This window comes from Pimephales promelas, chromosome 3 (genome assembly GCF_988280905.1).
Source record: "Pimephales promelas chromosome 3, fPimPro1.hap1.1, whole genome shotgun sequence".
Taxonomy (NCBI): domain Eukaryota; kingdom Metazoa; phylum Chordata; class Actinopteri; order Cypriniformes; family Leuciscidae; genus Pimephales; species Pimephales promelas.
Window position 1 is genome coordinate 16,828,824 of NC_142771.1, and position 26,536 is coordinate 16,855,359.

The window sequence follows — 26,536 nt, forward strand, 5'->3', positions numbered from 1 at the left end:
TAATCGCATTAAACAGCATTAAAACATTTTAATAATAAAAATGACAAATGTAATACTGTAGTAAAATAAAACATTTAAATAATGATTAATTGTACAATGATTGTTATTTTTTTTCAAATCTTAACATGAATATGTGGCATTTGAAACTGTTTAAAACTTTGCAAAATATTATAGAATTTTAATATGATATTTATTGGTTTATTTTTTTCTTTTTGTTGGCAGCATTATCAATTATTGGTCTGTGGTATCGGCCATAATTGTGATATTGAGCATCCCTGGTTGTGGTGGTGTGTTTAAATGCAAGCCAGATAATTCCAATGAAAGTTCTGTTTGGTTTTGGATTAGATTTTTTTGTTTGAATACTGAATTATTACATCAGATTAGCAGTATGTCGTTTTTACCCCGTAGCTCCCACCACATACTTCAGAATTTTCACACACTTCGATTAATATTCATGTGACCTCGAATTCACCCGGAACGCGATGCGGGTCGTCTGGCGGTCAGTGCACAGGGTGCTTCTTCCTCTAAAAGCACTACAATGTCCCTAAAAAGAAATCCAAGAGGTGATCAGTTAGTCTGATCATTCAAATTAGTAGGCTGCATGTATTTGCCCTGCGTCTGACCTGCGTGTAACCGGGGTCAGTCGGCGGTCAGATTCAAGGGTCATATGGCGGTCAGTTCTCGTGTCCCATCCGAGCCACCGTAGGATGTTGGTTGCATCCGTGGGGTCTGATTGGCTCGGTGGCAGTGCCCAAGGGTTCATCTATCCTACCTCTAATCATTACAGATGGAGGACAGTGGTGTAAACAGGCATCATTAGGCCACAACCACTCGCGTCCACTTTAAACCGCCGTTACGACTTCACAGAAGCATCTGCTCCCCTGGGGAGCGACGTCGGAGGATGAAGTACTTTTGAGACGGTCTTCTATCAGTTAGGTGTGCAGAGTTGACAGGACAGAGCTAATATTGTCATCCACACCACTGGGATGGGCGGCCAACTGTCACAAGGGCCAATAAAAAAAAAACCTGCGATTTAAAATGCGAAAGTCAAGGTTTGCTGCGCTTGTTTGTAGCGCTTAACAATTTGGTCAAAACAACTGTAAAATTACAGTTCTAATATTACTTAATTTCTTAATTTTCCAACATTAAACCATCCATTTTATTCTGAGGGAAACCCACAGGGAGCCCTTGAACTTCTCTTTTCTTGATAAGTGCTTCTCATTAGAAGTATGTGAAGATGGTCGGCGCATGTTGTGTTCCCAAATGCACGTTAAATCAACCCAAACTCACAGCAGATGCAGAGATTGAGTTTACTGCGAACCGAGTCCTTTCAAACTCCGACAGATATTGAGCTGCTCTTGTGTAAGAACACAATGCTGCGCTTCACTCTGAAACACGCAGCGCATATATTTATCTAATTAAATCATAACCTTTGCGATTTGATAATCACTTTAAGCCAAATGGCAATTTCGGTTTTCAATGAATCGTGCAGCCCCATGCGGTGCCACATCAGAGTGTTTGTGCCTTCTAGACGCAGTGAAAGACAAAGGTACAGAACGATTTAGCAGTGGAACGATCTCTCGGTGTGTCGATTGTGACGCGTCGGTACACATGGGACGCAGCAGGAGAGGTCGAATTCGAGAGATCTGCAGCAAGGTGCAGCCATTGCTGATGAGGTTTCATAGCGTGTGTTTTTGAGAGGAGGAATGAAGCGGGTTCAACGGCAGGGCAATGGCAGACCCCCCATTCTCAATCACACTTGGTCCCTGAGGGCATGCGATGCAGCATGCTGTATACGTGTGAGTCTGCTAGTTCAAGCAAAAGTGAGATGCATGACTAAATGCGAACGAAAAAGGGCAGAAAAAGCACAATTCTTATATATAAGAGAAAAAGAATATGACCAATAAACGGGTGCATTCCTCCCATCTCATTATCCTTTTTGTATTTAATTTCGGCATATTAATGAGCATGTTGGCGAGGCCGCTGGTAAACATCTGACATCACAGACGCACCATGTGGCACCGTCAGAGAGATATTTTTAACCAGCATGCTGTCGGCTTTTCCTAAAAGCCCTATTCCTCATACCTCCCTCTCTCTTTCTCTCTCTCTTTCCACCTGCTCTTCACCCCATCAGCGGTGGGGTCGTTGCGAGGTCGGGAGGAAAAATGAAGCGCTGTGTAATGCCCTTCCGTGCCTACTGATGGAATGCTCTTTCTTGTTCCTCCTCTAATGCTTTCCTTTAATTCCTCTCTTTCATGCTAGTTTCCCGCCCGTCTTCCTTGGCTTATCTCATCTCTGCATGCACCTGCGCATCTATCTTCCATCATCCCTTTTGTTTCTATACAGAGGCCTGGAGGTGTTTTAAGGGAAAGTGTGGGTCGCGATGCTGATTTGGAGTGAATCATGATGCTTTCGAGCATCATATTTGACGCTAAATGGGTCCGTCCTTACCGCACACAGGCATTTATGGTCCGACGCGTGGTGAAACTGTTCATCCCTGAAGAACCGAACGTCCCCTCCATACTGTTATACCCATTAAAACATGGCGTTTGGAAAATTGTGGGACGGAAGCTCATAATCTAGACTCGTTTTTCACATATAAACACGTCCTTGCTGGCTTTTTTTTTTCTTGTGGCCCAAACAATAAGATGAATGGTGCATACCAGGCAGTGCTGTGATCTCTGGTGGGATCAGCCCTCAGGACCCTTTTTGAAAGCCTGACGGCGCATAGGTTAACCATTTCATCCGCAAACCCGCTGAACCTTGTGTTTCTTCTATTCATTAACCGAAACTCTGTGATCCAGCTTTTATTCACCCCCAAGACGTGTTTGCGAACAGGGCGTGCCGTGACTTCAAACGTGGAGAGTTTGAAAGCAAGAGGAAGTTGTCCCGAGGCCGTAACGCCCGGTCCATAATTTCTAGGCCACTGGACTGCCGCAGGGATATTTTAGGACAGTGTAACGGGAACGCTTTGTTCTGATTGGTGCGCCGCTCAATGCTAATTCGCTCTGATTCGCGCTTTGCATTTGTTTCGGTGTGAGCACTGAGTTAAAAAACAATCCAATTAAGTTACTTCAAAGAATCAAATTGCAAATTAAATTGAATGAATCTCAGTAAAAACCCAGATTCGTCCAGCATTAAAATCACAGTGCTTTATTTTAACAGCTCAATGACTATGAAAGCTCAGGAGAATTTTGGCCCCCAGTGATTGTTAATCAGAAATGAAGGCAGCTTGTTAATAGCAGCGTTTGGACTCTAGATGTCAGCAGTGTCTGGTGGACCGTTGATGAAATGAACACTAGTGACTCTCTACTTTGCATTCAGTTTTAGTTTAGTGTGCTGAAATGGCTAAATGTAACAGCTGTGAACTGGAAAGCCAGTTGTGATTTGAAAATCAGCTTTCCCTTCTTATTCTTAGTTGTTCTGTGATGTGAGCACAGTTTTTATTTATTATGCTGCTTAAAGTCATTATGCTTTGACTTACATTTTCCCAACCGGAGATGATTAAAGTTCTTCAGGTCCGCCAAGTGCTGAAGTAAAAGGAGAGCAGGGGTAATTGTGACACTCTTTGGTTTATTCAGGTAATTGAGCCAGCGTTTTGGTTTGAAATTTTACTGCAGATATCATATCACTGACATTACCTGTGTCAATTAAAGTACCTTTATAACACAATTGGGTAGAGTCGGCTAGAGTTAAAACTAGAAGTACACAAATGTATATATTCATAAAAACCCAGGATGTATAATTGTAACCATAAATGAAAAAGCAAATTTACAAATCTATTGTGTTCGTTTAAAACAAATAAAATAGATTGTGAGCCTTTATTTATAATGTCAGACACAACGAAAAAGACAAGCAAGCTGTTGTTCATGCTAGACAGATATCTTTTGCATAACATTCATAGACAAGACCATCACACACAAATGTTTTGTAATATTGCAATGCATTAAGTTATTATATTTACTGAGACATATATTTATACAGGATCCTCATTGGCTTCTGTACTTTTTAAAGGGGGTTCTCTTGGCCCTTGGTACTGATTATTGCTTTTTGTTTTTATTGCTTGGATGTTTTTGAATTGTCCGTCATTGCTTTCCACAACTGATGATCAGAATTATTTTCATTTTAAAGTTTTTTTTTTTTTTTTTAAATGTGGCCTAGTGGTTAACGATTGCGCTTCAGATGGACCCCCCCCCCCCCCCCCCACACACACACACACACACTATTTTCCTTCCCTTCATTTTCTGTGAGGGAGCGTTTTTGCAGGCCTTTGGGGTTGCCAGGGCAACTGCTGGCATGGCGAGCGGGCAAGACTGTCCCTGGCATACATTGGGCAGGACAGCTGGGTTCCATGCAGACCCCCTCAGACGTGCATTTAATTTGGCAGAGGGATCGTAACGGCAGAACGCTGCGTTGAGCCAGAACCACATGTTCCATGTGGCAGGAGATTAGTCTGATTTGAACATAACTTGATTAGTTAATTCTTAGTTTTTTAGGGAATCGGGATGTAATATGTTAGTACCGTAACGGTTATCTTTTTATTCCCATATTTTATAAAAAAAAAAAATTATACTAAAAAAATTTCCATTCAAAAGTAAGGATTTTAAAAAGTATTTAATGCTCCAAGGCTGAATTTATTTAATAAAACACACACACACACACACACACATACATACACATACATATATATATCTTTCAGAAACCATTCTATTATGATGATTTGATGCTCAAGAAACGTTTATTATTTTTATCAATGTCAAAAACTACTACTAGATACTTTGAATTGAAATTTCAAAAGAATGACATTTCAAATATGCACTTGTTTTGTAACCAACCATGTAAAAAGGCTTTACTGTCACTTTTGATTAAATTAATGAACCCTTTCTGAATAAAAATATTAATTAAAAAAATATTACTGACTTTCAAACGGCAGTGTATGATAAATTTACTTACAATATTGGATATATTTTTTTTCCCTCAACTTTTAAGATTTAGATCATTGTCGTTAACATTAAATTAATTTAATGATCTTTAAATTAATACGATTTTTTTAATAGCAATATTTATCCATCTTTTATACATTTTACAATCCTAATAGCAGATATAAAATGAAACTATTTACATTTAAAAAAAAAAAGAGTATTAAAATAAATATTATAGTTTTATAATATTTTCAGTATTAAAAAGAAATTAATTATTGGCTTATTGTTTTGGCCAGAATTTCAATATTGGTACTGTACATCCCTGTTTTTACAGTATGCCATTGTAGAAATGGTTTGGGACCAAATCACTTCACCTCCTAACCAGTTAATTCGACTTATAGTCATATAGGAAGTCATATTTTCATTTGATTGTTCAACTAAAAAATGTTCTCATCTTCTCTGGCTCCGCCCTTTGCTTTCCACCCACAAGAACACAGCAAGTTCTTCATTAGGAGAGGAAATCATTCCCCCATTTCTCACACACTCCCAATCTGCAAATGTCACCGGGGTGTGGGCATGTGTGTGTGTGTGTGTTAAGATGCCAGATGGATGGTGGCATGAGACACTATTTCATGTTTGACTGTGCCTTGTGTCGCGGGGTGTGTGTGTGTGTGTGGTAGTAGGAACGGCTGTGCACAGCGAGAGATTAATTCTGCTAAATTAATTGGGCTGAGATTGAAAATGAGGGCTGAGATTGAAAATGTGTGTGTGTGCACACACACACATGCAACCCTCCTGCCTGTGACGCACACACTCTTATTTGCCATACTCCCCTGTTTGTTTGCAGTATGTTTGTGTGGTTACGAGTTTGTTTTAGAGTGTGTGTGCGCACATGCACAGCAGGGTAGAATGTAAACACACACACACACACACACACACACACAAGCTGCAACACTGAGATACGCCGTCAAACACACCCACGCACACCCTGGTGTGTGCAGGGACTCAGAGTGGTGATTTTGAGACGAAGGGCTCCCATAAATCTCCTTTCATACAGAAGCTGAGTCTGCACAGGGACGAGAAAGAGAACATTACCATCTGGAGAAAGAGAGAGAGAGAAGAGGAGAGACAGTATAGTTTATATCAACCGTCAGTAAATTCTCACAGGCCACGTTCACACGCGAGCCGCTCCTCTGATGAGTGTATTCCTGTTCTGTTCACATCGCGGGGGGAAATCCGTTTTATTTTTTTGGAGGAATTTTCCGGGTTCAGTATAAGTTCTGCATCAATGGCATGTTGTTGATTATCACAAAAGTTATTTCGACTTGTCCCTCTTTTCATTTAAAAAAACAAAAACTGGGCGTACAGTGAGGCAATTACAATGTAAGTGAATGAGGTCAATCTGTAAATGTTAAATACTTTTATAATAGCCACAAGATGTAAACGAAAATTCTCTTACTATTACCTTGTATAAAATGTATATCTTATTTTATAATTTTGTTGGCATGACTTTGACAATGCAATGCCAATGCCAATCTTTCTACCATTCTAGATTGTCTGTCTGTCTGTTGGGATCTACTGTAGTTCTTCTGTGAGGAAATGTGTTTGGGTTTACAGGTTTGGCTATATGAAAATTTCTTAGCTGTCCGAAATGTTGTCACTAATATAATGAAACCTTTCTTGTGTGCTTGATCTCAGTCTCAGCTCAAAAAACAGGGTTCAACAGGTTTCCAAGAGGGTTAGGTTTAGAGATAGTGGTTTTCGCAATGAAATAACGTTGACAACACTACTCTGTGTTTGTGAGAGGACAATAATAGCATATCATCAAAGGTTTGCATGAGAGAAAATGGGTGGGTTGTAAGAAAGAAAGAAAGGAAAACAACAAAAAAAGAAAGTGTGAAAAAATGCAGAGGCGGTTTAGTCTGCCCAACTCTACGAATCTTTACAGAATTCGGCTCTGCCTGATCGAGCAACTCAATTATCCTGTTAATACAGTCTCAGTCTCAAACACCGTTCCCATTACTGCAGAACACACCGCCTGCGGCCACACACACACATACCAACAGCTGTGGTACAACACAACCTCACAGGCACAAACGAACGCTTCTGAAATGTGAAAGGAGAAAATTATGCATCTGAACTCCATGTGCTTTTCTAAATGAATCTCTGCCTTTCCTCTAATCTCTAGGTAACATGAAGGTCTACTGCCATTTTGTGTGACAGTGAGTATATGAAAGCTTAGCACTTGCTTTACGAGTCTTTTACCTTCAAATCTTTATCTTTCATGCTCTTCTTCTTCAGCTAGAACTCTGGCCCTATGAAAACAAATCAAATGTAAAGTGTGTTGGAAGAGACAGATTGATGTGTCTCTCATCTCCAGCCTGACTGAACATAGCTCATCATTACTGTCAGCACAGAGAGAGAGAGAGAGAAAAGGATTGTGTGAACAAATGAGTGCAGGAAATAGACAGAATGAAAGACACTGAAAAAGACGAGATAGGTTTAGACTCATGTGTGAAAGTGAAGGGATGGATGATAAACTTGTTAAGACATTGCAGGTGAATCTTTTGCTGGAACATCTAATTCCAGATTAACATTCAGGCTTCAAACTCCAGTTAGAGCTCAATGTGTTTATCTGGTTAGCATTAGCACAAATCCATGGTAGATGTCGCAATTCATGTCGCATTTGCACTCGGTTCTTATCAGTCATTTAAATCCTTATTAAATCCTAATGATGATTTTAACATGATAACTGTAAAGTTGCACATCTACGAGCAGCGAACACCCAGGGGTTTTGTTTATGGATGAATCTGTTTTTGATCAATGATTCAATGAGCCATTCACAAAAACAGTGACTCTGAAATCGCCCCCTATACCCTTAAATAGGGTGCTATTTGCAGTGGTCTGAAAGAAACCAGTGGACGTTATCGAGTGCACTCATTCAGTCCCACAATGCACCGCAATAGCGAGTCAATGTACGCACAACCTTTAATATAAATATATACATAGCCTCATTGCGACTAGCCATTATACATAATCTGTCCGCCATATTGGAACTGTCAAAGCCGGTCATGATTATTCTTTCCAATTTGTCAAGTTTCAAATAATTATTAAACCGCAAGCACAAGCTAAGTTCATTAGTGAGTAATGTAGTGCATAGTGAATGAGCATTTAGGGGAGACTTGCCACCTATTTGCAGGTTTAGTTTCCCATATTATTTCAGATTTTTTTCAACATTTAATATTTCTATACTTATAATATTCAATTAAAAAAATGAATCTCATAACATTATTTATACAATTGTAGTTGCAGGCTATGTATATGCATTAATACCACCTCTGAGCAACATTGAAATGTCAGAGTAAAAACATCTAAATGCCACTTCTGATGCAGCTTCTATCACAGTTAACATAGTTTTTTTTTTATTCACACTGATTTTATTTGATTGGTTATAATAGCCAGTTATTCATTCTCAATGAAAATCTAGTCTAGTAGTTTTCTTTTACATTATGAAAATTTGGTCCATTTTGTAGATTTGATTTATGAATAAACAATACTGCACTGCATTGTGATTCTACCAGGGAACTTGAAACTTCAGCTGGTATAGCATCATAACATAAGATATGTTTATGGTATCGTGACTGACAACAACACTAGTTCACAGGTGTTCTGAGGTGGTACACTTTAAGTTTAAAACCAGAAAGTCTTAAATTGTACAGTGTAAGTATTGTTTTATTATTTTAAACTAACCTTTTTTTAAATGTTTTGCTTTTATATAAAATAAATGCTACTTGCTTCGATATTTTGCAAATGCATTGACATTCACACATTTGTAAGTGGGATTTAAGTGTCCAAATACTATTTTGTGGCCACTGTATGTTACTTTGGGATGGAATGGATGGATAAATCAATCCTCTTTCAGTCTGTTATGATGATGGTATTCAGCAGTTGTTGACTTCTCAGCTCGTGCAGTCTATGGAAAAAAAAAGTTAATTTCTCTTAACATCAGCACTTATTCTCTCTCACTCCTTTTGTGTGTTTCTGGCAGCCACTAGTGTAGACCATCCTGTCTGTGTATCCATTTATGACAGACTTGTGCGGGCCAGACAGTGGAGAGAGAAATTGAGGGGGGTAAAATGAACGAGACAGTCAGTCCGACACAGAGCTAGTGTTTCCTGTGAGAGCATCCAAACATCCAGCGCCAAAGCTAATGAGTGGTAAACAATAGTAAACAGGAAACTATGGCGAGACTGTCTTAAATCTACTTGCAGAGGAGTGTATTAAAAGTGTGTGTGTGTGTGTGCATGTGGTTGGGTTTGAGTGCATATGTTTGTTTATTATTGAATAAGGAGAATGAGGACTCTGGGCAGTAGGGAGCCTCTCCTAAGTGTACTTGGAGCCAGTCAAAGGTAATTAAGACTCAAATTAGAGCTGTTTGCTGAAGAGCTTTACATATTGCATGTGTTGTTTCATGGGGCATGCGGCACTACTTTGTTACAGTGAGGTGACTGCAGTCTTCAATTATGTTTTTTTTTCTGTCTTTTGACTCCTTTTAAGGGCGTTTTCACACGTCCAAACCATATTTCATGTTTTGATACATTTTATACTTTCAGAAAGTTTTGTTTTGGTTTTATACTGCAATTATGCTAGCGCACTAAACAACGTTACGTGACATACTTGCTTCTTGTCGTCATCTATGTGGGCTGCATCGTGACATTGTTTGGTTGTGACCAACTATACACAAGGCTAGTTCAAATTCGCCAAATGAACGTCCTTGTCGTGCGAACGTTTTATCGCCGCCGACAGGAAAGGAGGAGAAGACTTATGTCATCAAACCATACTTCAGTTAAAAACCTCGTCTCCTGCTCTCCCCATCTCCTACCACGGCTCAATTTTCCTGCCACCTTCTGCTTTTTCGGCTTTGCGGGAACCACCAGAACTTCCTGTAATAGGTCTGAAAGTCCATAACAGAAATGCTTTCACACAAGGAACGAACCAAACCTTTGTTCAGTTTGATCCTGACCGAGACTACCTCTTTTCATCGGAGCAAATTTCATCTCTTTGGTAGGTGTAGGTGTGAAAGGGCCCTAAATGTACTCTGTTACCTGATTCTGAGTAGACAGTCGGTCAGATATTTCCTAATGTTTATCCTCGTCCATGGTGATGTATATTAAACTGTTTATTCTGAAACCGGAGCTAGTGAATATTCTGAAAGCACTTTCGTGTGTTGCCGTATCACGCCATGGACTTGCGCCATCTTAAGGAGATCTCAATTAAAGAGATAACCATGTCCTAGAGGACTTCAGTTATAATATTACTGTAATATTGTTGCAGAGTTGCTAGGCCAATTGTTTTGTACAATGTTATAGAGATTTTTTTGTTCTTGGAATGGTTTATAAGCTTAAGAAAATATAGATTTTTATATTGTGTTGTCGTGTAGATATTTGGAGATTTGTGGGAAGAAAGTCTGAAAACACAGCAGAAGAACTGCATTATTGAAATTGGAGCAGTTTCCCCTCTCTGGCCCTCAACCATGAAAAAAATGGACGCACCCTCAGAGGATGCATGGGGTCCGTCGACTGAACGGCCAGTTCACACGCTACAGTAGAGGGGGGGTGGGACCAGAAACAACATCCTTGTGAGTTTTACGATCTGGGAATGTCAGAGGAATCCCGCTGTGGAGCCGCAGGTGAGGAGAGAGGAAGAGTGGCAGGGTTCCAGAGCCGCAAGAATGCGAGCACCGATCCACATGTCGGGGATGTACACATCAAGCCGAATATCGACGGGAAACGACCCTGTGACGTGACTGATGACCCTGAGCGCTGACCTCTTTGACAGGGCGTTTCGTGTACGCAGGAGGAGATGGGAAGACCTGTGAAGTCAAGGGAACAAATCCAAAGGAGCCGCCGTGCTCCGGAGGCCATTATGTCTCTGTCAGGGAATTCCTGCGAGCTCGCGGCCCAACGCCTGAATGTCAGCGGTCTGCCTGCGTGCCGCACCACAGGGGGTGGGACGTCCTCCAGGAAAACAGTCAGGCCTTGAGGGAGGGGTGGAAAATCTTGAGCTCTCACTCAGCCATCTTGACAAAATGAATGTGTGCACCTTGGACTAAATTATGGAGTCGAACAGCCCTTGAGAATCTTTAAGAGGCATTGGTTGTGTGTGTGTGTGTCATGAGTTGTGATGTCAGTCAGCTGGTGTCCTGCTACATGGACTTCCTGTCTGTCTTTGGGGGTTGTGCTAGTTTCCTCTAGGTTAGGAAAGCTGGTTTCCTCAAACATATGTTTTCCAACAGACCTTCCAATTCAAACACACACATGCACGTTTACTGTCTAAATGGGGACAAATCAAATGTTCACGTAATGTGAATTGCAGGCTAAAGGCCTGTTCGATATGAATGTTTGGTGCAACATTTTTTTTCAAATTGATTGGACCGCAGTTAATGCTTCTGTTCAAACCGAAACAACCAATAAGAGTTGCTTTTATAATTAAATAAGCCTAAAAACTGGAGAAAAAAACACTGAAACAAGAAAAATGTTAACAGAAACTAAATAAAATTTAAAAAAACTAAACTTAATTCAGATAGTCGCCAAAGCAATATTTTTCATTTTTGTTTAGTTTAACTTGATGTTCTGAAGAACTGAAAGTTAAATAAAAATGAGTAAAAACTGTAGATGTATTTTAAAAAATAATGAAAGTGACCACACATTTATAAATTTAAAATAAACAGAAAATAAATTAAAATGTTTAAAAAAAAATAATCAATGATACTAAAATGTCACTGGTCCGGATACTGCTGTTACATAAAACTCTGACTTAGGGGAGATCACGACAGTGAACAAGAAAGGAAGAATCCAGAATCTATTATATTTCTTTATACTCTTGTATTTGATGGTATTTGATATAAACACCATCATCATGATACAACCCTGGTTGTAAGCCTAAACTTGACACAAACTATAAACTTGTCCATCAAATCTGGTTGATTGGAATGTTGTTCCAGGATCAACAAAGATGTGCTTGTTTTAAATCACATTCACCAAACATCATAGCGAATTATAAGATCTAAACGGCTATTTGAAAACATGTAAATGCTGTTTGACTTTGTTTCAAGCTTGTGCCAGAAATGGAAAGTTGTGTAGCACTGTGCGTGTGTGTCTGGTGTTTATAGCAAGATTTTGAACCATGAACGCATAATGAAGGGCAATTATGAGACAAACATATATTAATAAAAGTGGTAATATGGTATATCGTCAGCATCTTGATTATCAAATAGCATATTATCCAACAGAGTCTCATCAAATTGCGTATACCACGAATGTCATTTCTCATGGCATTTATACGCCAAAAATGTTTTTTTTTTACGTGCATATGCTACACACTAAAAAACCCTGGGGTAGGTTTAGGGAGGGAGTGGGGTGGGGAGTTCGTGCGTATTATTCGGCATAAAGTGCGTATAATATGCACGCAAAAAACGCGTACCATATACATGCAAAAACTGTTTTTGGCGTATAAATGGCACGAGAAATGATGGTATAGACACGCATTTTGATGAGACTGTGTTGGATAATATGTTATTTGATAATCAAGATGTGATTATCAAATAGCATATTATTTGAAACACCCCCCCCCCCCCCCCCCGCTGCATTTTCACTTTCGTATGCGAGATTTTCACTTTCGAATGCGAGATTTTTTTGCGTGTACCGGCCTCTTAAAGTAAACGTTTTGCATTTTTACAACTGAAAAACACTCAATCTATATGTCTACTCCGCATATATGTTGAAGTTTTGTCAGATTTATCTAACTTCCGTGGACAATCCCCCACTTCCATATTTTACCTATGTGAAATCACACACATGCTTGGTAACACGTTAGATCCACACATTTAGTGTTAGATGCTTATGTACAGCAAGATACTTCTCATTATTTCATCAATTTATCAAGCATTAAATCAACCCAAACATGCTAACGTTAGTTAAAAGAAATAAACAAACCAATAAATGGAAAATAACCCCCCAAAAAACTAAAGTTATAATGTCTGTAATTGGCAATAAACAGATAACGGCATCACTTGCAGCTATGTTGCTTCTTGAACAGGATGTTCTTTCTTATTATAGTGGACAGTTTGCTAAGCTCTCACTGAGTCATTAAGCGGCAGCATTAGCACATTAGCTTCCTGTGTCTGTTCAATCTGCAGCCTCTGGGTTGCTGCCTCCCTGCTGGCTAACTGAAGATGCGTGTTGTCAATAAAACATGATGAGACGCTTGTCTTTAATGACAGCTTCACCACTAAATCGTTCTCATTACGTCTCATAAACTTTCCTCTCTGTTTAAATGGGTACTACAGATAGCATTTATCCTAGTTGGGATGCTACGTCTGCTATATGTCATAGTGTGGTTTAGGAATAAACGTTAGCATGTCAGGCATGTTTAATGATGATGGGACTTGAATAAATCGTAGATGGATTGAAAACCTTGAGGGATAAAAAGAAAAAGCAGCTGAATTTGATACCTGAAACAAAAGCTTATAGTATACGGACCTTTTTGTTTAATAATAATAAAAAACACATGCATGTTTCAAATTACTCCGATCTTCAGTGTCGCATGATAATTCAGAAATCATTCTAATTATTAGCTCATTTCTTATTATTTGCAATGCTGAAAACAGTTGTGCTGCTTAATCTTTTTTTTAGGATTCTTTGAATAATAATAATAAAAAAAAACTCTTAAGTATTAATTTCTTTAAAAAGTCTTCTGACCTCAATCTTTTGGCCAGGCCAGGGCTAGTGCTTCTCCCTGGGCAGCAATACAATGCTGAAAGTACTTTTGACAAATATTTCTTGCTCCTGCATCAATGTTGACTTTGTTCTAATGTTACACATCTGAACCACTGCTATGTTTTTCTAGGTGCCACTTTTCTGAGCACTATCTGGAGCGAATCCAGAAGAGGCCACAAACTCCTCCATTCGCCACTTAAAAATCAGGCATTTTCAGATTTGAACAGTACAGCTTTGTCTAAGTCTAATGATCAGAGTCGTCTAAAGCAAACCAATATAATCTACATCTTTATAATTTGTGAAGGACCACCGAGAGGGAACGGTACTAGGCCCAGTCGTTTTAGTTTCTTTACAGATTCTGTGCCAGTTTAAATCTCCACATTTCTTTCAGTAGTTTATGCTGATTCTGTAGCCGACTGAGCAGTTTATGTGGGTTACTCTGGTTTATGAGCTTAGGAGAGATGCTCCAATTTGTGTTATTGATTTGTCACTAATTAGCCATGGATTTAAGAGATTTACTGATGTATTTCTGACATGTAAACATACATATGAACAGCTCTTTTTCATTGTCTCGCATTGATTTCTATTGTCTTGGGCAAGAAACTACATGGGTAGGCTAAATCATTTCATTGCTGAGACTAGTTTTCAGAACTCTTGTCCAGGATGATGTTTGACCATTTTCTATTATTTTCTCTCTTTTTTTTTAATATGGCGATGGTATGATTTAAAGGGCGCCTATTATGCTATTTTAAAGTTTTCTACTGTTGTTTTGGAGTCTCCTACAACATGTTTACATCCATCAAAGTTAAAAAAACTGTTTAATTTCCTCATGATATACATTTGCACATCATCATCATCATCACATTTTCAATGATTCTCAAACGACTCACCAAATGAATCAATCTCTCTAAATCCCTCCATTCCACGAGCTACTCTGTTCTGATTGGCCAGACAGCTCACTCTGTTGTGATTGGTCTACCACGTGCAACGCTTCGAAAACAGAAACGTCCATTGACATAGCAATGCAATATATTGCGGTGAATACATGGAAACTGTATCAATAACAGTGCATGTATACATTAGCCGAGCTCTAGCGTGAATGACTGTTGTAACATAAACGTAGGTAAAACAAATATTTCCTCAAAGTAGTGAGAACAACAGACAATCTGCGTTTATAGATTTATATAGTTATAGGTAATAGTGGCCCACATCTGATCAGCAGAAGTATTTTCATGAGACAGTAATAATGTGAATTAGCCAGTTAGCAGGAGACCAACACAATATGAAACTCAAAACTAAGTATTTTGAACACCATCTTTCAAGATCAAGCAGTTTACGAATCTTGCACTGAACTCCGAGATTCTCGACATGATGCTGCCCAGTTTCCACAGGAATCAGCTGCAGGTTTGAGGTTCAAGTTTTCCCTGGTGTCTGCTTGAGCAATAAGTGGGCAGGCAATATGCTAATGTTTAATCTTGACATCACAAGGAAACGGCTTATGACTTGTTTGAAAAACAATTAATTTAATTGACTCAGTCGACTATTACTTTTGAAAGACAATAACCTAACTTATGGTGCACTTTCAAATTTAAAAGTTTGCAGGATGTTTTCATTCACTTAGAGCTATGTTACACACTGCATGAAAGGTAATTTTCAAAAATCCTTAATAGGGGCCCTTTAAATCTAGATATTGAAAGCAGAAGACTAGACTTTTACCTTTTTAAACTGGCACTTAAAAATAAAGGTTCTTTACTAGCATCAACAATTCCATGAAGAACATCCATGGAGCCTTTTTCTTGCACAAAATGTTCTTTAAGAGAAAGTTTCTTTGCGTTATATCAAGTTGTTCTTCACATTGTGAAGAAAAATCTTTCTTTTAAGATCTGTTAGCTGAAAGGTTCTTTGGGGAATCAAAAATGTTGCTTCTATGCCTTTCTTGCGAATACCCCCTTTTAGATCCTTATTTTTTAAGAGTGTGGTTAAGCTTTGGCCAGTGGAAATTGTGATAAATTAGTGAAAAAGTAATAATAATAATATATGCACTGATGATTATGTTAATGACTATGAGATCATGCGTAATGGGAAATGTTTCTAGAGTATTTCTAAAGCCAAGACCATGAAAGTAGAAGACCATGATAAAGGGCTCAATAAAAATTCCCTGTTTTTTTTTTTTAAACAGAAGTTATTGCACTAAATAAATGTAATGTATTCATGTGGTTAATATTTAATTTCACAGCATATTTATTTGGATGCAGGCCTATGAGCTTGGTGAATACATTAGCTCTCTCCACTTCTATTATATTATATAAAATATATAATGGCCACATAAATAAGTTATTTCTGCAGGGTCTGTTACACAGACCAACTCCTTTTGGACTTATTGCTAATACAGAATGAAGTCTCATTATTAGAGGGGATCTCATTGGTGAAATGTATTCATGTGAAACCACAAGGAGTTCTCTTCTGATGTCTGCTTCTCAATATGTGACCCTCGGAGGGAAGCGCTGGCAAGCTTAACGCTGTAGAACAGATGGACAGTTTACAGTTAAAGGGCACCAAAGACCCGCTCTAATGTCCCGCTGAGGACAGAGACCGAGTCGGCTCCGCATGCATGGAAATGACCAGTGTTATGTCTCCTCTGTCAGAAATCTGTTGGTTTTAATTTAATCTGATTAATATCATATGCATCTTATTTTGTCAAAGGGAAGTGACAGACTGTGCAAGTTTGGGCTCTTGAGCTCTCAACTCTCAATTGATCCATTTAAGAAAAGAGTGTGAACCGTATAGTGGTGGTGTTTTTTGTTTATTTCTTTATTTATTTTAGCTTGTGTCTATGTTGAGTGGAATAAAAGGAGTACAGGCTGATTGTTTCAATGAAACAATTTGATTCAATTTTCCACTCAATAAAATTAGCCATCAGGGCTCGGGCTCTCCAACCGTCCACAGTCCCTCATTTCCAGATTCTGCTCCTAATTGAACGAGTTTATGTACTTGTCTGCGAGAAATTGGAAAAATTCATCACCTGGAAAATGTGATATTTTTCTCCCTCCCGGCTGTGCACAGCTTGTTTTGTCCTCCCTCTCCCCCCTCTCTTTTACTTCATCAAAATGATGAGCCACTATGAAATTAATACAGTGACATTTGCCTGTGTGTGTGTGTGTGTGTTCAGTTTTGAAGTGGAATTTATTCTTATTCTTATCTTACAGAATCTGTCTTAATTCCATGATGCTGATAGGTAAAGATTTCTAATGATGTTTGCGAGTTAAGACTCAATAGATCTTCATAACTGTTGGTGTAAAGATTGTAAATTATGCAATTTCCATGAATAGGCTATACGTGATAAATGCATTATGAAGTGACAGAGAGCTGGGTGAAGGTTATTAACTTGTAAATTAATGCCTTTTTTCTGGGTCCAAAAAGTAAATATTCTTAACATTATCATTTAAACCTGAATCAAGTATTTAAAAATTAAAGTTGTATACTATTATATTTAATATGTAAGATTTTGAACAATCCATTGATCATGAAAAGCAATTTTGTAAAGTGATCTACATTTTACAGAAGGTCAGATGATTTTGCTTCCTCTGAAGCTCAAGAAGATCACAAATGTTGAATAATCACAAATCATGCTGGAGAACATGATCATCAGGTTTTGCACAAACTTGTTGATTTCTTGCTGCTTGAGTGCTGCAAAAAGTGCTCCAACTAAATACTAAGACATTCAGAATTTTGTTTACATTTTTAAATGATAAATAATTATATATATATATATATATATATATATAATTTTTTATCATATATATCATAATTTTTTTTAATTTTTATGACTGTCACCTACTTTTTTTCTTTTTAATTTCTTTTTTTTTATTAATATAGGACACATATATGTTATTAATTGGACATATTAAGAAATTGTAATAGAAGTTGATAGTGTTGGGGAAAGTTAGCTACTTTTAAAAGTAATTAGTTACAATATTGCATTACACCCTAAAAAGTTACTAATTGGATTACTTGGTTAGTTTTTATGGAAAGTAATGTAGTAGGTTACTTTTCTCACCTAGGCTGGGCTTTTTCGCTTGTTTTTTAATGCCAGAAAAAAATAAAAGTTCTATTCTAAAGGCCCTTTGACATCAGAAGTGAAATGAATATAAAGTAACTGACATTTTGTTTCAAATTAAAAAATTAATGCGTTTTAAGTAACTTTACTTGATAATTTAAAAAAAGTAATCTGATTACAGAATGTAACTTAAGTTTCTTGTAATGCTTTACCCCCAAAACTGGTAGATATAAGGAAAAATGGCATAACACAATAATCAAATGGCGTATTTTATGGTTTTAGATTAAGTGCAGTGAAATTTCATGTCAACTATCCTTATATGTGGATGGTGGAATAGGAGTGGGTTTAGTAGTGTAAGAATATTGAGAATTGTGTGTGCATGAAAGTTGACGGTTTGTGAGAAAGTGTGTGTGTGTACAGGTTTTTATTACATTGTAAGGATCAAATGCCCCCACAAGGATAGTAAAACCTGAGATCACCTTCATTGTGTGGAACAGCCAGCGATCCCCATAAGGGAATGGATTAATAAATGGGTAGGTTTAGAGTTAGGGGGTAGAATATACTGTTTGTACTGTATAAAAATCATTATGCCTATATGGAGAGTCCTCACAAAGATAGCGAAATAGAGTGTGTGTGTGTGTGTGTGTGGATGGAGGTTGACTGTGGGAGTGTGTATGAGAGAGAGATAAAAGAGATGATCGTGAGATAGATGGAAGAGAAAATGCTGTACGATCCGCCATCTGTGTGCAGGGTTCCTCTCCTGTGCCCCATATGGCCAGGAGAGATGAGCTACAACACACACAAACACACTCGTATGCACAGATGCACATCCTCTCACACACATTTATAGCACGTCTTAAAACTTAATTATCCAGCCTTTTTGCTCCAAGTCATGGAAGCAATGTTGTTTTTTTTTGTTTTTTTTTAGCAAATGAAAAGATTTCACAACAATAATGATGATGATGATGAGGTTGATTATATCACTGCAGCCAAGCCACGTCGCAAGTGAAGTTATAAGCCATCAAAATTCCCAGTATATTACTTATCAGATGTTTATTTCAATCACACTAGTATATTAGCTATTTGTAAAAAAGTTATTTTCGTACTAGTTCATTTAAAAGATTCATCCCAATGAACCGATTCACTCAATTGAATCAGAATTACCAGTGCTTTGTGTTTGACTCCTTGCCTCAGTAGTTTTCTTGCTTTTAAAGTTGCATGTGCAAAATAAAAAAATAGCAACGTAGCTTTTTGTTGTTCTACACTCTTAATCATTAGAGACTGTATCTGTTAAAGCCAGCCTGTAGTTACAGTAAGCTGTATAAAAGCTAGAATAAAGCATCATTACTTTTAGTTATTCTCTCTAATGGCAGTTTTGTTATTCTCTCACAAGCTTCTTAAATATATTTATGTAATGTCATGTGTGTAATTGATAAACATCCATCCACATGCTTATGTCTTCATACACGCGTTTGGTGTCCTATTTTTTTTCCCTTTTCTCACAGACGAGCACACACACTCTTTTGAATAAGTGTTATATATTATACTTTGTAGTGATGGACAGGTTCCTCGCAGGCTGCCAAAATGAAATGAGCACAATTACCAGGGGCGACAGAGCCTGCCCACATTAGGCTGACCAATCGAGCAGAAACTCAAATGAGCAACACACACATGCACACATAGGCAAAAAAACGAGTACTGCCCTAACTCCACACAAAAACCTTTAGAATGATGCGCCACAAACATTGAAATCAGTGTAAACTTCATATGCCATGAAATTGAATGTCTACTTTCAGAAGCGTCATGGCCTTTAAAACTGAGGGGGGCACGAGTCCCTGACGATGTTTGAGCTAAGGTGGTTTTTAAAGATACAAACTATTTTTTTAATTGTTTGTATTTTTGATAATTAAAACTCATTACTTTTTTGGCTCTCAAGTTCAATATCTGCAATACTGAAGAGAAAATCTACATTTAATAATAATAATTGTTATTCATTTATCGATTGTTTATATGTACATAATTATGTATTTAATTAAATTTTTTTCCTTTATAAACTTTATTTTATGCTCACCAAAGCTACATTTATTTGATCAAAAATATAGTAAAACACTTATTTTGTGAAATAGGCCTGTAACTTTTTTCTATTTGAATATATTTTTAAAAAAGGAACTGTAATTTATTCCTGTGATCAAAACTGAATTTTCAGCATCATTACTTCAGTCCTCAGTGTCACATGATCCTTCAGACATTATTCTAATAGGACAATATTGATGCTCCAAAACATTCCTGATTATTATCAATGTTGAAAACAGTTGTGATGATTAATATTTTAGTGGAAACCATATGCAACATGACATCATGACTTTTGCGTAAACATACACGCCACTTTCAAGTCAAGTGGTGTGTTATCTATATGCATTTTGAGATGTCTACGCCATTAAATATCCAAGTGATTCCGCGTGTCTGTACATGCCGTTAAATGTCCTAGCGAAATGAAGCAAAATGTAGATCTACATCTGGGGAGCGATATTTTTTTATTTTTCCTAGGATGGTAGGGGAAGACTCATAAATGGGATTAACCCCAGTGACGGGTAGGTTTAGGGATGGGGTCAGTGGCATTCATATACACTCTGAAAAGCGATTATGCGTGTTGATAGCATGCCAAAAATGGAAATATGAATTGGCGTGTCATACATACGCCATTTCATGAGATCAGTCTGCCATATGATACATTGGTACTGTCAGGATTCTTTGGGGAAAAAGAACAGCTTTTCCAGAAATGGAAATCATTTTTAAAATTATGAAACATCTTTACTGTACTTCTGATCAATATAAGGCATCCTTGCTGAATAAAAGTATTTACTATTTTAAAACTCCTGTAATGGAGAATGACTTTCTGGTGTTGAGACAGTCACTGCTTAATTTATGAGCTTCTCTTCATAATCTTCAGTTGTATTGTTCTGTAACTTTATTTCAGATAGGGAGTTGATCCAGAATTCTTTTAACCAGAAGCAGAGACAGACCTTGGTTCATTCTAAGGACAACATCCGGTTCCTCCTCAGCCTGTCTACAGCCAAATCAATTCTGGATTTGAAGGTAGGTCAGCTGATGCACTTACAGGAAGAGTAGACTGAAAAAAGTAACTTAACTCAGGCATTTAACTCCGTAAAAAGGTCCATTCAGCATAGACAGCTATGCATAGCTTTATTAATGAATGTGTAAATAAAAAAATACTAAGAATATTATAGCTACTGAATAAGTTTGTGTGCGCAGGATTTTTCTCCACACGATTTTGATTAGGTTACGATTTATCATGAAAATGAATATTTATTGTGTTTGCAGAGATTTTTCTTAGCAGGATTTTTTACAGAACTTTTCTTTGCAGATTTTGTTTTTTTGTACAGTAAAAAAAAGTATTTTCACTAGCTGTGTAAATTGCTGTTTAAAACAAATATAGGTCTTTAAGTTTTAACGGAAGTCTATTTCACCTGCAAAGCACATGCACTAAGACGAAAATGCACTATAAAAAATTTATCAACACAATATTTTTCAATATAGGCTTTGTGAATTAGGAAAAAGACGTTGTTCGAATTTCGAGTTAACTTGCAGTGACAGGCACATAAACTATTTATATTCAGTAAATCTGACTGAAGCCATGACAGTTTAAAATATGCAATTTGAGGTTTAGGCTCCTTTTTTTGGATACTAATGTGTTTTATTTGGGTGACCTTCAATTGTGACCTTTAAAGGGGGGTTGATTTCACTTTTTTTCATTTTAAATAGTGTGTAATGTTGATTTTGGTGCATGAACAGTATCTGCAAAGTTGCAGCGCTGAAAGTTCAGTGTAAGCAGAGATATCGTCTTTTAAAAATCAGGAAGTATATTGCCTACAAAAACGACTCGATTGGGACTACAACTGGGTTTAAGATGTCACTAACCCACACATTTAAATCAACCCTCCTTCCGGAAAATGCAAAAAAGGGCATGCGCATATTTCTGCGGCTCGTCGAGTGTGTTGTGTTCACGCAGCTGTCAGGTCTTCTGTGTTCGAACTTCCCACGGATGCTGTACTTCGACAACAATGGATACAATTTATGTTTGATTATGTTCCTGAAAATGACGATCGTAATGTAGCCCTCGTTGCTGCACATTTTACGAAAGACAGCTTCCAGAATCTCCACGAATTCAATGCCGGATTCAACAAGAAACTGTTTCTAAAACATGAAGCAGTTCCAACTTTAAAACCAGAGGCAGCAGTTGTTGGGCCACAACATGTAAGTAGGCTAAGACTTAATCATTTTAAATGTATTTGCATGTATAATTACAGACATAGCCTTGTGTTTTATTTTTTCAAATGCCAGCGCTGGCTTTATAGCCACTAGGCTACTAGTTATGCTATTTTGTGTCTACTATAAACGCGTACAAACATTATGGTCCTGAATTGTATAAGTAATAATGTTGTAAATGTATTTTTCATGTATATATGCTTTATGACATTACTTTCGATTTGATCAAGAAGGTAAACTAATGCCAACGCTGTTTGACTATAACATTAGCAGCCAGTCAGTTGCTATTGTTGCCAGTCAGATGCTATTGTGTAAAACAAACGTGTATAAAGTTAAAAAAACTTTTGTTCTGGCAAAGTTCTGTTTGCCTCTCTTCATCGCCGCTTTCTCGGTCTGATTCTGCCTCAAACTGATTACACATATTTACATCTGGACCGAAGCGCAGACTCGTTTCGCCCGTAAAGGTAATGGCCGTTAACCTTCCGGACAACGTGAGCGACAGTTTAGCCAATCACCACACACCAGCCCAAACTAACCAATCTGAGCCCACTGCCTGTTTCTGAGGGAGTGCTTGACTCAGGAAGTCAACCGCTCGTTCAGGAGAGCACGGCTTACAATAAAGGCGAAGTTTATGAAAAATAAGACTTTTAAAAAAAGAAAAACCACAAATACATGTTATATTGCACCCCATAAACAGAATCATGCAAAGAAAAAAAAGCAGTAAACCCCCCCCTTTAACTAGTAATGTGACACACTCATAGTGTCAACATGACCGCTTGGTATATCTGTATTTCCCTGTTGCCAAGTTTCATATATGCATGCCTGTATGTAGCCCTTCATGTGAGTTTTCTTGTAAAACCTGTGCAGAGATGTTTGTAGTTTTATTCTGCGCATCCAGATCTCCTTAGATGGTTGAAATGAGATAAATGACTCTCCATCTATTCTTTTTTTAATCAGATTCAATCCAGATCCCACCCTGTTCATCAGATTTATATTGGCATTATTTATTGATGTTCATTACTAAATGTACAGGAGGCTGGATTTTGAGCACTAGGTTTTGGACAGAAGCCACAGCGATGGTTCCGCTTCATTTGGATTTGGCTCTGAGTCTCTCCAGACAATGGTTGGGTCTTAACTGGCGTTTTCTTCAATAGTGCTGAAGCTATGCAGCTCACGACCGCCAATATCTCATGCGCGCGTTCATATCTTCTGTCCTCCTCATCTGCGCAAGCTGGTACAGAGGCGGATAGAAATGCTTAATTATTAATTGGCTTGTTGTGTTTGTGCCGGGAGGCAATAAATAACGTTCTCGTCTAATGAATAATGGGGTTGGTTCGGGGGCCCCGGCTCAACCGCGGATCCCCACGGTGAGCCATTAACGTTTTACAGTGTCTCCAGCGCTCGGAGGAAGCCGGTTTCCTGCCAGCCCATTACCCGAGCACCAGGGAGGCGGGCGACTGGACCCACTTCGGAGCAACATGGCCGACCCCGGCGGCCTGAGAGGACAAGTGTAGCCACAGGGTCGGCCATGGGCCGTTGGAGGGGAACAGAGCGGGTGACTAGTCAAAAAAGTTTTATGGCAAAGTTTGCGATTAGCACTAAGGCTCGCGCAGAGCCTAAGGGGTCGAAGGTCTGTTGGTTTTGAGTTGCTCAGCATCAGAAATGAATTATTAATACAGAGATGTTTGTGAAGTTATAGGTCACTTGGTTTTTGAAGTGTTTGGGTGGACGGTTATGTAAAGAAGAAATTCAAGGGAAATAGTTTTGCTTTTATAAAAACAAGAACACATCAATCCATTTAAAATTAAGTGAACTGGTAATTAATTAAATCAGTTTTTGCTGAGGAAAACTAGCAAATAAAAGTGATTTAAAGGCAATAAATGATTGTACCAAATGAAAGCAATGCATGGAAGGTATATGTTCATATATTGTTTTATATGCATATCTTCCACAGCAGTATATTTTTTTTAATCAAGTGTCAATATGTCTATAAATTAAGGGGCCATTCGGACAAGATGTGACCTTGTATTCTGTTTGCAAGATTTATTTTGTTTTTTAATAATCATTTTTATATATGGCCTTTCCCTAACTCAATGACAGCTTACAATCAATCAGATTAATATATAGACAGATTGTTGTTGGTGTGTGTACACATACAGAAAGGCCGCTTCACATTGTTTTATAATGTCCCGATCCATGAGTGCTGTTTTAACTGTATGGTGTGTCAAGTTAAAATGATTCAACTTTGAAAAACACATCTTGATACACCAGCATTCTGTTTTATTTCTTTGTGCTCTGTCTTGTAGTTTTTAACCCTTATGCTGCATTAGGGACATTTTTGGTCTTTTGCAGTTTAATTTCTTTGACCATTTTGGCTGTTTTAATGCAAATGGTATGAAATTTGGCAAAATTGTGACTTTTTGGATACATGTAAAAAATGTGATCCCATTTTGCAAAATATGTATAACACACACTGTGTAGATCAAATACTAACACTCAGCACCATAAAGACCAAAAATGGCCCATTGAAACCCATTAAAACGTTGTTTAAATCTGAGGCTGTCAGTAATACATGAAACATGATTTTTGCACAAACATGCTTTCATTTTGAAGCAAAAGCATTATATTTGCATTATATAGTGTATTCCACCAGATGACGTCACTACATATTTATTCCCTATGGGTGGAAATGCACCTTATTTTAGGCAATAGGCAATGTTTAATAGGTGGCCATTTTTGGTCTCTAACGCGCTAAGTGGGATTTTTTGCAAAGTGGGACTGTGATAATCCAAATCTAAAGTTTTCTTTGCATTTAGTTTATTTATTTTTGGTAGTTATGATGAGGACTGATGCTGGTTAAAAGATTTAACTTGGTAAAAGTGGAAAATAATAATAATATATAATATTTTAGGCAATGTTTAATATGTGGCCATTTTTGGTCCTTAATGCACTCAACGGTGTTAAAAATCTAATGCAGCACAAGGGTTAATTGTTCTGTTCATTCTGGAGTTGTCTGTCTGTTATCAGTGTGTGGTTTAAAGTCCCGATATACTTAAAGCGGAATCGAAGAATGAACTGGTCTAATGTCGTTTTGAAGAAAATCAGGCCAAAACACAGTTCATTTCGGAAATTCGAAACAGCTTGCCAAAGTGAGTTTTCGAGAAAAGTTTGCTCCGGCTGGTAAACACCTTGAACTAACTGTGTCTCCGTCTTTGACTCGGAAATCATCTCTGGTTGATTTATTCTGTTCAGTCCATCAAGATCAGATGTTTGCGAGTAAAAACATGAACTGGAGAGCTGCTTTATAGTAGAAACTAGGGGTGGAACGGTACACAGAAGTCACGGTTCGGTTCATCAGACATCACGGTTCGACACGAGTTTGGTACAATGGAGGGAAAAACAAAACAAAACTGTAGAAGGCAATTTTTTTTTTATGTGCATGTCTCAGGCTGTACCTAGACCTACGTATTACTACATTTGATTTGAGTAATTAATTTAATTAATGTAGTACTATTGGAGCATTCCCTCTTTCTTTCTTTCCCTCTTTCTCTCTCTCGCTCTCTCTCTTTTATGTCAAAAAACAAGCATCAATATGCACTTTTTGTTTACATAAACATTAAAATAATAACATTAAAAATGATGGTCAGATTTTAAAGGAGTGTCTTGCAACATGTTATTTACTAACATGTAAAAGTTCAAATAAAATTGACAAAAAAGGTTTTATAAAAAGATAGGTTAACCTCACATATTTCAGCCTTTAAATCATTTTTATAAAAAGAATGAGTCAAAAAAGATAAATTCACATTAGCTCATCTTTTATAATTAATAGTAAAATTCATTCTGATTTTCCAGTGGCATCAGTCATTGCTATGCTACCATGCACTGCGCTCTCTACAACGACAGAGGAGTTTTTGTGGCTACTGGATTTCCACCACTGAAAAACACTTGCTGTAGCTCTGTTACAAAATGTATTTATGGAGAAAAGAAAAAGCAGCCATAATGTTTGGGTGCACCCCCATCCTTCATGTTGACTGAGCTTTCAATGTTGTTGCGGAAAGGGTGAAGCTGGTTGGTTAGTTCTTGTCACATGAACTGCAGTGCGCTTGCGGCATTCTGAAAAGTTGAGATTTTTTCATCTTGCTGCGCCTGAAAAAGCGCATCGCTTCAATTATGAAATGACGAACTTGAGCACCTAAAAGACGGGATATGTGAACAGCCCCTTGGTGAGCAACCTTTAATCAGGCCATGAGCTACTGGTTGCTTGCGAGCGACGTGTTGGAGACCCCTCAAGAACGTCAGAAATAAGCGCCGGACTTGGGGCGACAGAGCCTTCTGAGCTGCTGCTCCAACCCTCTGGAACGCCCTCCTTGAACACATCAAACAGTCAACCACCTTAACATCCTTTAAACAGGCCCTCAAAACTCACCTCTTTGAACTTGCTTTTTTCCCATTGACAGACTTTTCCAGTTCTTCATTCTTCATCCATTTTTCCA

At 37.9% G+C, this 26,536-nt stretch overlaps 1 long non-coding RNA gene across 1 annotated transcript in view; it reads left to right on the forward strand.

Annotated features, from left to right (window-relative positions):
* Window positions 1-26,536, forward strand: part of LOC148981996 (uncharacterized) — a 251,588-nt gene that overhangs the window by 5,806 nt on the left and 219,246 nt on the right. Inside the window, exon 2 of the long non-coding RNA XR_016155091.1 lies at window positions 20,734-20,852. This is a non-coding gene — a long non-coding RNA (uncharacterized LOC148981996). The remainder of the gene's footprint in view (window positions 1-20,733; window positions 20,853-26,536) is intronic.